Here is a 13352-nt window from a genome sequence, read left to right as displayed (position 1 = left end):
GAATGAATCACTCAGCTCCACCCACTACGTTGGGGCCCGCCCCTTCTTTCCGCCAACCAATTGCGGCAGGAGAGGTCTTAGTCGGACAGCCAATGGCCGTTCTTAGGTGGAGGTGGCTTCACTACGGTGCAGCCACGTCCCCCTTTTGGGCGGGGCTCTGGGAGGCCGATTGACATTTATATTGTCCAATAGAAAAAAGGAATGAGAGATGCTGGCCAATGCCAGGCATTGGATCCCAGGGGCGGCCAATAGAGAGGTGTTCAAGTCACTGGGGGGCGGGATGGCGCCAGGCTTGAACCGGTGAGTGACAGGTCCGCTCAGCCACAGATCGGGCTCTGGGGGCGCGACCGAGGGGAGATGGGGGTGTGGCAAAAGCGACCAATGGGAGGTGGCTTCGTAATTGAACAGCCAATGAGAAGCCAGGTGGGCGGGGTAGGCTGAGAGGGGGCGGAGGCGTCTGGGGAAGTTGCGGTGGCTGGTATCTGACAGCTGGGGAGCAAGTGGCTGACGCGCCGTAGGGTAAGAAGGACCTCCTGGGACAGGGCGGGCTGGGGCCCCGGCACCCCCATATGGACCAGCCCCTCCCCCCGCATCGGCCAGGGCTGGACCCCCTCTCCCCCGTATGGACCAGCCCCTCCGCCCTCCACGGGCCAGGGCTGGACCTCTCCCCTCCCCCCAAATGGACCAGCCCCTCCCACTTCATAGACCAGGGCTGGACACCCCCTCCCCCATATGGACCAGCCCCTCCGCCCTCCACGTACCAGGGCTGGACCTCCCCCCCCTCCCCCCGCATATGGACCAGTCCCTCCCACTTCATAGACCATGGCTTGTGCCCCCCTCCTTTGTATGGACCAGTTCCTGCCCCCTGTAGGGACTAGAGCTGGACACCCCTCTTCCCTTGCATATGAATCAGCCCTTCCTCTCTCGTATGGACTATCCCTGCATATGGACTATTTCCTTCCCCTATGGACTGGGCTTTATTGTCTTGTATGGATCAGGGCTGCACCTCCAGAATTTGGACCAGCCCCTCCTCTCCTGCATAGACCAGGGATGAACTCTCTCCATCCCCTGTATTGACCAGGACTGGGCTCCCTCCCATATGAACCATCTCCTGCTCCTTCCCCATGGACCAAGTTGTACGGTCCCATATAGACCAGGGCTAGGCCTCTCCTCACTGTATATTCCAGTTGCTCCCCATCCTGTATAGACTGGGCTTTATTGGATGTTATGGACCAGTTCCTCCCTCCCTTCCCCATATGGATTAGGCTGTATCCCCTCATATGCACCAGTGCTGGACTTTCCCTCCTCCTTGTTTGGTCCAGTCTTCTTAACCAGGCTGTATCATCTGTATGGACCACACCTGTCAAGGACTGGGCTGGGCTCCCCCATCCCTAGCATGTACTAGGTTGTATGGCTCCATATGGACTAGTCCCTTCTCTGTATTGACCAGATTCCCTTGTCATCCTTGTATGGACTGGGCTGAATTGCCACATGTGTACCAGTGATTGAACTGCAACGCTTTGCTGATATGGACCTTTCTTGGGGACAGGCCTGGATTACCACCCCTATGGATCTGCTCCTCCCCCCATTACAAACCAGTCTGAGGCCTTCACACTCATGTGTGGACTGAATTGTATTGTCCTATATGGGACAGTCCCTGGCAGGGGCTGAGTTGGGCTTCCTATGGAATGCCAGGCTTTCAGACTAGTCCATGCTTCTTTTGGGGACTAGCCTGTATCATGCCATATGGACCAGTCTATGTCAGGAAGTGAGCTGTGTCTCCTCAGACTAGTCCATATTAGGCGTCCTGACATCTTCAGGGGACTGATTTGGGCTTCCCTGTGTATCCCCAGTGCTGTATTTCTCTATCTGGACCAGTCCCAGCTGTCCCATACAAACCCACCTCCTTTCTACCCACTGTGGGGTCTCCCTAATACAGACCACTCCAATGCCTAAATTTCCTTCTCAGGGAACCATCTTAGGGCACCCTTTGCCCCCGAGTATGGACTTTGCTGCATGGCCCATATGGACCAGTCCCAGATGCCCAATACAAACCTTTCTCTCTTCTCCCCCCATAGGCTTTGGACCTGACCGCCCTAATGCCCTTTGGGGTACTGTGTGGCAAGGAGCATTGTGGGAGTTTGGTCTGTATCTCCTTTCCCTCACATTATGAACTTGTTTCTATCTTCCAGTAGGGACTAGAGCAACTTCTGGTGGGAATTGGCTTAGTTCCCACTCTCATAAATTACACTTCCCTTAGAAAATAGAGAAGTTTGGGGCCCAGGTTCCTTTCCCCAATTGAGATTGGTCTGTAACTCTGTGATAGGGACCCAGACCTAGATTCTCTACCCCTTAATATGGACTAGTATCGATCTCTTGGTGTAGACCTGTCCTTGGCCTTCTGACACCGTGGAGCAATTCCATCTCTCTGAATTGAGTACTCTGTATCCTCATAATATGGAGTCATCCGTAGGTCTTGTTGCCTCAATATGGACCAGTCTGTATTCCTCAATATGGACTGGGTGTGGGTCTTCTGCTGTTGCAATGAGAGGGGACAGACTGGGCTATATTGGGAAGGATGGACAAGTCTGTGGTATTTGGGTAATGCGCCGTGTTGGGAAAATGGGGTTGTGGTGTGTAGTGTATAGGACCTGCACTAGTCTCTATTGGGGTGGCACAGTTTGTAGTGCAGGGGCGGGTTAATTCATCTGTATTGCTGTAAGCTTGAAGGCTTAATATAATAATAATAATTAATAATAAGGGTATACCAATACAGGACTCTGCCTCGGGAAGAGGGTGTGTGGGTTATATCATCCCATACCCATTGGCATACCCGACTAGACAAGAAGGCATGGTTTTCTTTTAGGGCATCTTTGTGAGGGCTTGGGGATACAGAGTGGGCAGAGTTAAGGTTAATACCAACAAAGCTTTCACCTGCAGCATTCCTGAGCGTGTAGCCCTTCAGGGCTGTCTTTGTACACGTGTGATGCGATCTCAGCCATAACTCTCAAGTTAGTGAAGATTCATTGCCCGGTAATTATCACTCTGGGGTTGCTGGTGCCACACCAGTCATCTGTTTCGATTGCAGACATGGACATCTTGAAAGATCTCTTGTGATGTGCTGCCTGGCAGCCTTGGATTGGTCTCTCCTCACAACCCCCATGATACAGACCATTTTCCCCAACAGGACCCCTTCTCTGATCCCATGGACCGCTCAGAATGGTTGAGACCATTGATCATACTGGTTGTGTCCTCTTTCAGGTACTGGTCTGTAATGGGAAGGGAGGTAGGGTCTGGAAGTGGCCTTCAGATTTGTAAGGGAGCCTAGTGCTGGTATGTATTGGGAGGGCGTCATCTCTAGGGCCCTGTTTTCTGTGCTAACTTCTGTGTGTCTGGCTTTCTGCTCTGTGATTGGAGCTCAGGGTCTGATTTGGGTAGCAGCAAATAGGGAGGGACATAATGGGATGAGGGGAAAAGATGTACCACTACAGTGGGAAAACTGATTCGTCTATTGAGACAGGAGGGCATGGTTTGTAGTGGGGCTCATGATGGCCATCAGCTGGGTGGGCTTGTGGGCCTGGTTCTCACAGTGGTCTCCAACTGGAGAGGATGCAGCTGTCTGAGCGGATGTGGGGAAGACTGGATCTGCTCCCCGTGATGGAGATTTAGCTCATGGGGCAAGGTCTCTGTGTTTAGCTCTGAAGTTGGCAGCTTGGCGCTGTGTGAATGGAGCATTGCTCCCGCGTGTTGAAGTCGCTGGAGCATGTTCTTACTGATCTTCCTGCTGTAACATGTTGTTACTAATTAGTATAATGGTAGCAACTGAAGATCCCAGACAAGATCGGTGGAGGGTCCTATTGTGCTGGGCGTTGCACAGACCCCTCAGCCAAGATGGGGTCCTGTTGGACCGGGTGCTGCATGGCCCTCCATCAGGCTAGGCACCCCACCAGCACATAGCGAAAGACAGTCTCTGTCCTGAAGAGACGCTCACGGTCTAAATAGACAAAAGGTAGGAGAGAAACTTGCCTGGGGTCACACAGCAGGTCAGTGGCAGAGCTGGGAAAAGAATCTAGGTCTCCTTAGTTCCAATCTAGCATACACCACCCCCACTCCCAGATCATGCTGCTCCCCCATGAGCTCAGAATTGGATGGCATGGTGGGAAGAGCTCTCCTCACAATACAGCTTCCCCATTGCCTCTCTTGTGCCGAAATGTGGGGCTCCTTTTCAGCCCAGGACACGGATTGTCCTGCCTGCTTCTCATGCGCCCAGGTCCCACCCTGCCTAGCTGAGAGCTTTGTATCTTCCCCAGGAACTTTCTGCTCCTTGCAGTGCTGACTTGCACCATGCTGCCTTTCCTCCCGGACTGTTTCCCAGCTGCTTCCTTGCCTCTGAAACTGACAGCGGCTTTCTAACCTCAATCTTGCTGTGTCAGGGATTCGGGCTCTGAATGGAACGGGGCTGGGGGCACAGCCAGCTGCTGCAGACTTCAAATCTACAGGGGCATGTTTGACTTTAGTTCATCCGTCTTGTGTTATCCTCACAGACAGTGCCCCCAGGCTGCAAGAGTAGTGCAGTTCTTAATGCTCAGACACATGTATATAACAATTTGAGGGTAATTGATGATAATAATTATACCCAGCTTTTCTATAGCACTTTTCATCAGTAGACATCAAAGTAGCTCACAAAGGAGGTCAGTAGCTCTAGCCCCATTTTACAAATGGGGAAACTGAGGCACGGGAAAGGGAGGTGACTTGCCCACAGTCACCCAACAGGCCAGTGGCAGAGCTGGGAACAGAATCCTGAATCCCAGTCCAGTGCTTTACCCACTAGACCACATAGCTGTTTCCTCTAGGCCCACTCCTACTTAAGAGGGAAATGAGGATCTATACTCTCTTTTGCTCCTGGATTAAGACCTTTTTTTTTTCTTCTTTTTTTAACTAAGTTAATTTTCATTCAGTCAACTCAGTCCCTCAGATAAGGACTGAGAGAGCTCCCACCCTGCATGGTCTTCCAAAGAGACCTCCTTCATCTTCCAAAATAACCTCTGGCAAAACAGAAGTTGTGTTTTAAGATCTGATATTTTAAGCAGAAAAAGTGTTTGCAAAAAGATCCTTTCAGGCTGGATTGTAAAGAGAGAACAGATTTTATTTCCATAGTGGGCTTCATAGTTGTTACGGCTAGAAGGGACCATTCTGATCATCTAGTCTGGCCTCCTGCAGAACACTAGGGCTGGCTGAAATTTTGTTGTCAAAGCTTTTCTTTTTATTAATGGAGAAGTGAGTTTTTGGCTAGACATAATTTTTGTTTAAAATTGTCTGCTTCCCATGGAACACTGTTTGTTTTTTTTTTTTTTTTTTTTTGGTCACAAAGCCAAATGCCCCAAAACTAAAATGTTTTGATTTGGATATGCCTCATGTCCCCATTCTCTGTTTGCTAGGCTCCCTGACTGGTTGTGGGCTCCCATGATACATTGCCTCCCCTTTTCAAGAAGAGACATTGTGCTGCATCACAGGAGATGTAGTCTGACCAAGGAACTCGGCCAAGAGAGGGGAAGGGAGCATGAGGCAACTGAACTACATCTCCCAAGATGCACTGTGGCCAGGTATTACCATGATCTATGTACCACATGCCTTCTGCAAGAGGGCAGACTGTTGCATCATGGGAGGCATACTCTGATCAGGGAGGCTGGCCTATAGAGGAGAATGGGAGCATGAGGCACCATTATGTGACTTTCAAATTAAATTATTTCTGGTTTTGGCTTATATTTTTCGGTATCTAAATTTCAGTGTGTGTGGGAGGGATCCAAATGTTCAGTGGAAAATAATGCTATTATCCCACCAGCTCTGTATAACCCAGGGCAAAGAATCTGACCTGGTAGATTCTGTGTCAAACCCATAATGGAGTCTCCTTTAAGGCATAATGTGTCTGCAATTTCCCTGGCTTCAGGATCAGGACAGCTTATCCTGGCTGCAGGGATCACTGTAGAGCAGTGTATAGCGGCTGTGCCTGGTATGAAATAAAATGTCCCTCTCCCTTTACTGGCTTGCAATACAATGTAGTTTGTCTTCAGGAGATGTTTGATTAAAGTTTTTTTTTTTTTTTTTTTTTTCAATCAAAGCCTAATTAGCTAATTATATAAACATTGATCAGTTAATGATTGTGGGGCAGCAGGGTGTGTAAGCCCTCGAGTGTGGCTATTAAAGGGTCATGCTAATAAATGATTTACCAGGGTAGTAATAGTTGGGAGAAATGGTAGTGATTTAATCTCTGAAGACATCTAGGTGTTGGCACTGTGACCAGTGCTGGGGCCCTCAGGACTCCTGGGTTCTGTTCCCAGCTCTGGAAGGAGGAGGTAGGTCTAGTAGTTAGAGGAGCGAACGGGCAAAATAAGGAGTCAGGAAGCCTGGTTTTTGTTCCCACATCCTTGAGGGGATTGGGGATCAAGTGGGACTCCTGTGTTCTGTTCCCATGTGTGCCACTGACTTGCTATGTGACCTTGGGCATGGCCAGCCTGTGCCTTAGTTTCCCCATCTGTAAAAACATTGGATAAGGCCAATCTCACCCAGAGACTTTGCGGCTTCCTTCATGTCTGTAGAGTGCTTTGAGATCCAGGCCCAGAGAGCCATAGGAGGATTACTCATCAGGTGTAATTTGAACTCTTCTAGATAGCCAGTAATCCTACCTGGTGCCTGCAGAGGTTGTGCTGCCTGATAGTGGAGTGCACCGGTATCAGTGCCGGCATCTGGAGTGCCAGCCAGCATGTGTGTTTTGGATCTTGGAGAGTGGGGCAGAATGCAGCACCATCCCCTGGGGGACAAAGGCCGTTGCCTCGGCAACGTTCTGCCATGCTAAGTTTGCTTCTATATTTGTGTCTTCCATGTGGTGGCCAAATGTCATCCTGAGCCACTGGACAACAACCTTGTAGCCCCCCTGTGAAATTCCCCTCTTTTTTCCTTGGGATAACTTGGGGGTTTCTGTCATCAGTCGCTCTGCACTGGAGTGGGTAGAGAGGCAGTTAATCTCCCATCTTTGACTTCCAGGGTGAAGCCAGAGCAATTCTGAGCCAGGATCATAACCATCAGCTGATTTCGGAATCTGCTAATACAGCCCCTTGCACCTGGCACTGTGGAAGGGAGGATTTTAAGTGGATCGTGGAAGATATTTATAGGGGGGAGCAGTTTGCAGACAAGTGTGTACGGGGGAGCAATTTGCACCTGCCAGACGGACATCTACAGGGGGAATGCTTTGCAGACACACACATGAGTATACGTGTGCAGTGAGGAGCAGTGTGCAGGTGTGTGCACGCACACAAATTGGGGGAGTGCTTTGCAGGCTAGGATGACTAGATGTCCCAATTTTATAGGGATAGTCCTGATATTCAGGGCTTTGTTTTATATAGGTGTCTATTACATCCACCCCCTGTCCCGATTTTTCATACTTGCTGTCTGGTCACCTTATTGCAGGCACAGGTGTGTGCATAGGGGAGCAGTTTGCAGGTGCTCACATGAGAGTGCAGGGGGAGTGCTTTGCACACACGTGTAGGGGGAAGTACTTTGCAGGCACATGTACAAGAGTGTGCGGGGGGGAGGGAGAATGGAGCATTCTGCAGGCAAACGTGCAGTCCCCACGTGCACTCTCTCATATGGGGGGAGCACTTTGCAATCACAAGTAACTTCTGCTGTGCTGCAAGCTGTCGCTGATCAGCTGAGCCTTCTTGCCTTGGATTCCTCCACGGGGGACAGGTGCGCGGATTCTCCTCCATGTCAGCATCGGGCTGCTTCTGCTGCATCGTTCCTTGTGTGAGAAGGGGCGGAGGATGAGATAACGTGTGGTGCAAAACACAGCTGGCTTTCAGAATTAAGCTCGCTGCTCAGTGGCGAAGGGGGTCAGAGGGTCACACACCAGCACAACTGCGAGCTGTATAACCCAGTAACAACACGCAGTAAACAAAAATGGAAGGGACTCCATCAGCAAAGGCTGCTTTTGTGTTCCTCTGGCCGAGCGTTGTTGCAGTCGCTGTGCTGTGATTGCAAGCCCACTCATGCTGGGTGTTGCAGTCGCAGCTCCTGACTGCTTAAGAAGTCTGTCTGTCTTTCTGATATGACCACCCCCTCGTCACTGTAGTATCTGCCAGTTATCCTGTCTGCCAGTTTGTCTCATCCACTTCTCTATTTACCTGGCCCACGTATTGCTGTAGTGCCTGAGAAACCTCCCGCTCCCCTTGAACATGTTTATAGACGCAGAGACTTTAAGGCCAGCAAGGACCATCATGATCATCTAGTCTGATCCCTTGCACATCACAGGCCACCCACGCCTGTAATAGACTCCTAACTTCTGGCTGAGTTACCGAAGTCCTCAAATCATGGTTTAAAGACTTCAAGTTACAGAGAATTCACCATTGACTCTAGTTCAAACCAGCAAGTGACCCATGCCCCATGCTGCAGAGGAAGGTGAAAACCACCCAGGATCTCTGCCAATCTGACCTGGGGGAAAATTCCTTCCCGACCCCAAATATGGTGATCGGTTAGGCCCTGAATATGTGGTTGAGACCCTTCAGCCAGACACCTGGGAAAAAATTCTCTGTAGTAACTCAGAGCCCTTCCCATCTAGTGTCCCATCTCTGGCGGTTGGAGATATTTGCTAAAAGCAATCTCCCAAGAGCCACATGCCATTGTAGGCAGTCTCATTGTACCATCCTCTTCACAAACTTATTAAGCTCAGTACTGAAACAAGTTTAATTTTTTTGCCCCCGCTGCTCCTCTTGGAAGGCTATTCCAGAACTTTACTCCTCTGACGGTTAGAAACCTGGTCTAATTTCGAGCTCAAACTTATCAGTGGCCTTTTTATATCCTTTTTGTGTATGCCATCATTGGCCCTTAAATAACTCCTCTCCCTCCCTGGTGTTTATCCCTCTGATGTATTTATAGAGAGCAATCATATCTCCCCTCAGCCTTCATTTGGTTAAACTTAACAAATCAAGTTCCTTACCTCTTGTCTTGTAAGGTAGGTTCTCCATTCCTCTGATCTTCCTAGTAGCCCTTCTCTGCAACTGTTCCCAGTTCGAATTTATTGTTCCTAAACATGGTCTCAGCAGTGCCTTGTATAATGGCACTAACACTTCCCTATCTCGACTGGGAATACCTTGCCTTACGCATCCTAGGATTGCATTAGCCTTTTTCGCAGCTGCATCACATTGATGGCTTGTAGTCATGCTTCGATTGACCAATATATTCAGCTCTTTTTCCTCCTCTCTTGCTTCCAACTGATACGTCCCCAGCTTATAGCAAAAATTCTTGTTGTTAGGCCCTAAGTCGGGGTGGGCAAACTTTTTGGCCTGAGGGCCACATCTGGGTGGGGAAATAGCATGCAGGCCAATGAATGTAGAGCTAGGGCAGGGGTTGGGGTGTGGGAAGAGGTGTGGGGTGCAGCAGGGGGCTCAGGGCAGGGGGTTGGGGGGCAAGAGGGGTGCGGCGGGGGCTCAGGGCGGGGAACTGGGGGGCAGGGTGCAGGAGGGGTTTGGGGTGTGGGCTCCAGGATGGCAGCAGTGCGCAGCGGAGCTCAGGCAGGCTCCCTGCCTGACCGGGCCACGCGTCGCTCCTGGAAGTGGCCAGCACCACGTTCCTGCAGCCCCTGGGGGAGGGGGGGTAGAGGGCTCAGCTCGCTGCCCTCGCTCACGGGTACCTCCCCCAAAGCTCCCACTGGCCGCGGTTCCCCATTCCCGGCCAATGGGGGTTGTGGGGGACGGTGCCTTCAGGCGAGGGCAGCGCCTGGAGACTTTTGCCTCCCCCGCCACCCCGGGGCTGCAGGGACTTGGTGCGGGCTGCTTCTGGGAGTGGTGCGGGGCCCGCGGCGCCACGGGGGTGGCAATCCCACAGGCTGGATCCAAAGCCCTGACTGGCTGGATCTGGCCCGCCGGCCATAGTTTGCCCACCCCTACCCTAAGTGCATGACCTTGCACTATTCAAATTCATTGCATTTCTATTACTCCAATTTTCAAGGTCATCCAAATCTTCTTGTATGGTATTCTGGTCCTCCTCTGTATTGGCAACACCTCCCAACTTTGTCATCCGCAAATTATTAGCGCATGTCCATTTTTTATGCCAAGGTCACTCATGAAAATGTGAACTAAGATTGGTCCCAAGACCAATCCCTGAGGAACTCCACTCGTAACCTCCTTCTAACCTAACAATTCACCTTTCATTATGACCTGTTGTAGTCTCCCCTTCAACCAGTTCCTTATCCATCTTTCGATTCTCATATTAATCCCCGTCTTCTCCAGTTTAATTAATAATTATGCCCCGTAAGGTAGAGCAGAGCTGTTATCCCCATTTTACAGATGGGCAAATTGAGGCACAGAGAGAATAAGAGACATGCTCAAGATCTCTGGTGGAGCAGGGAATTGAACCTAGGTCTCCTAAGTCTCTCACTAGCACCCTTACCGCTGTGCCTCCATCTTCTCCTTCATCTTTTATGTCTTTGGAGCAGGTACTGTCTTTTACCATGTGTTGGGTTCTGCCCAGAACAATGGGCCCCCCATCCCAGTTTCAGCCAGGGGGATCTGTGTGGCACATTGCACAGTGGAGGATTCCCCTGAACTCCAAAGGGTCTATGTTGCCCCCAGCATGATGGGCTCCCCCTCAGTTTCCATTGGGGTCTGTCAAGTGTCCAAGATGATGGAAAGCCCCCAATCTCAGTTTGCGGGGCTCTGTGTGGTGTCTAGCATGATGGAGAGCGCCCCCAATCTTTGTCAGGGTCAGCATGACACCCAGCACCCGGGGGGTGAGGGGCCCTGATCTTGGGTGGGGACTGTGCACACCCAGTGGGGGCCCCAGCTCAGCTGGTTTCCAGATACTAGTAGAATACAAACGTTAATATTGGTGCATCTGTTTGTAATTTGTACTACGTAACTGGCTCTGTCTCCTAACATAACATTACAAAGGGACCCGAGTGTCTCATGGTCTTTGTCTGTATTGGGTAAAGGCAATATTAAATGCAACCACTAGCTTCAGTGCAGTGCTAGGGCTGGTAGTGTAAAAAGTCAAGCTCTCCTGGATTTTGAAGGGACCATTCTGGCCATCCAGTCTGAGCTCCTGCGTAACACAGGCCTGAGAATGCCCCCCCCCGCGCCCCCCCCCCCCGCCAGCCACTTCTGCCTCCAGCCCAGCTTGGTGGTTGAGCCAGAGTGGATCTTTTTAGTGAGATGTGCAGTCTTGAACTATAGACTCCAAGTGATGGAGAATCCACCCCATCCCTGGGTCAGCTGTTCCAATGATTTATCCCCCTCCGTGATAAAAATCTGTGCCTTATTTCTAGTCTGAATATAACAAAAATGTCCAGAGTTGTTTCAATAAATACTGAAATGAGAGAAAACCTCATGCTTCAGGCCGTAAGCTGATCTCTAATTTTCAGAAGTAAAGAGGAAACTTTTTCCCTTGGACAGTTTATCCTGTAAGCGGGGGGTTCCTCTCACGCATGTGGTGCTGGCCGCTGTTAGAGACAGGAGGCTGGACAACATGGACCTTCAGTCTGACCCAGTGATTCCTATGTTCCGAAGGGCAAACGCTTATTGCCACTGTTTTCTCAATCATTCAGCGACAATTTGATCAGCTCTAATCAGTTCTGTCCAGTTTCTTATACCCCACTATTGCTGTAGTATGTGAGTGCCTTCCAGCAGAGCTACAGTGACTGCAGCTACACCCCTGTCAGGTGTTTGTTCTCTCTTCCTTTCTCCCAGGGGGAGAAGCATGGTTCAGAGGAATGTCTTGTTTTGGTAGGTGAGGGGTCTTGGATTTTTTAAATATACATGTTTGTTAGAGAAGGCAAAGTCAAAGAACTGTTCCTGGCTGTTGGAATGGAAAGTGGGGAGGTTTGTAATGGTCCTTAGTCCTGGAGAAGTTCATTCCACAGCATCAGACCTGTCTCTGAGCTTCTGCACGGGCGAGCTTTACCCTTCTTGTAGAGAGCTACTTTGTGCCAGAGGAGCAGAGTTGTTAACTGTGGTCTTCATCGCGGCTCCTTTAAATACCTTGGGCCTGGACCACGGAGTGCCTTGTAGATAAAGACTGAGACTTTGCTCTTGGTTAGAAATTCTGCAGGAGGCCAGTGTAAGGTGTGGAGGACGGGGCTGATGTGCGTGTGGAAGCCTGAATGGCTGGCGAGATGTGCTGTGGCAGTTTTCTGTACTTGAAGTTTCCTCAGCTCTGAAGGTTTCGTGCCCAGGTATGTCGCGTTGCTGGAGTCCAACTGAGAAGTGACAAAGGGGGGAATAACTGAGTCCAGGATGGGATGGAGTCTCCTAGCTAACTGGAGATGGTAGAAAGCGTTACTCGTGGAGGATCTCAGCCTATTTGGAGAGGGTAAGCACATCTGTTTCACCCGTAGCTTGAGCTCTGCCGGCCTCTGTGGAAGATGCGGGCTTCAACTTACTCTCGCCACTTACAAAACCAGGATCAAGGCATCAATCGAGCAAGGCAGCTCTGAGCATGCAGTCCTCAGCAAAGAGATTATTATGTCAATTATTATTATGCTGGTAGGCAAGTCTGATCTCTGATTGCAAGAGGGATTCTACATGGTGGTAGCACCAGCCACTCTGTTAAGGCAATTCATTTTCTCCTTCCAAGAGCGCTGGATTTGGTTGTTGCCGACTGCATGAAAAATATGGTGCTGCTTTGGAAAGTAACTGTTTAAATAGCACCCTTCTTGCTCAACAGGTCTGCAACCGCTTGCTGAGCCAAATTCCCTCCCTCTGTGTTGCCAAGGGCATGGTGTGCAGGCAATGCGAAGGAGGTCGCTGAGGGCAGAGTCCGGGCTGCTCAGTTTCTCTCTTCCTGGGCAGGATGTGTGAGTGACTCAGATCCTGGGGTGAGTTTGCAGTTCAAAAAAATCCAAACCATCTTGTAAACTGAGCACATTTAATTTGGAGAAAGTGAAACCAATATGAACCTTGAAGAGAGCTCAATGCAGGGTGCATAGAAGAGCAACAAAGCTGATTTGAGGGCTGGAAAAAATGCCTTGCGGTGAGAGACTCAGGGAGCTCAGTCTATTTAGCTTCTCAAAAAGATGGTCAAGGGGTGACTTGATTATGGTGCTTAAGTACCTTCACAGAGAGAAAATACTGTGTAGTAAAGGACTCCATAACCTAGCAGAGAAAGGCAGAACAGGAACCAATAAATCTGTGTTTGCACAGCACTTAGCACAATGGGGTCCTGGTTCGTGACTGGCACGATGGTAATAAAAACAACAATAATGATAATGACGAAAGTCAAAGCCAGATTCAGTCAAAAGAAAAATAAGGTATTTTTTTTGTAACAGTGCAGGTGACTTTCCATTGGAACAAACTCCCAAGGGAAGG

At 50.1% G+C, this 13352-nt stretch overlaps 1 protein-coding gene across 2 annotated transcripts in view; it reads left to right on the top strand.

Annotated features, from left to right (window-relative positions):
• Positions 1 to 460: 460 nt before the first annotated feature.
• The window catches only part of PC (pyruvate carboxylase), a 240137-nt gene continuing 227245 nt past the window's right edge, over positions 461 to 13352 (top strand). The window contains exon 1 of one of the 2 annotated variants that reach the window (XM_077822518.1): positions 461 to 519. The gene's annotated coding sequence lies outside the window, so the exon portion shown is untranslated. Of the gene's footprint in view, positions 520 to 12767; positions 12863 to 13352 lie in introns of those variants that run through there. The other variant, XM_077822519.1, reaches the window with a different exon arrangement.

Source organism: Eretmochelys imbricata, chromosome 7 (assembly GCF_965152235.1).
Source record: "Eretmochelys imbricata isolate rEreImb1 chromosome 7, rEreImb1.hap1, whole genome shotgun sequence".
NCBI lineage: Eukaryota > Metazoa > Chordata > Testudines > Cheloniidae > Eretmochelys > Eretmochelys imbricata.
The sequence above is the reverse complement of the archived record's forward strand: the minus strand, read 5'-3'. Positions and strand labels throughout refer to the sequence as shown.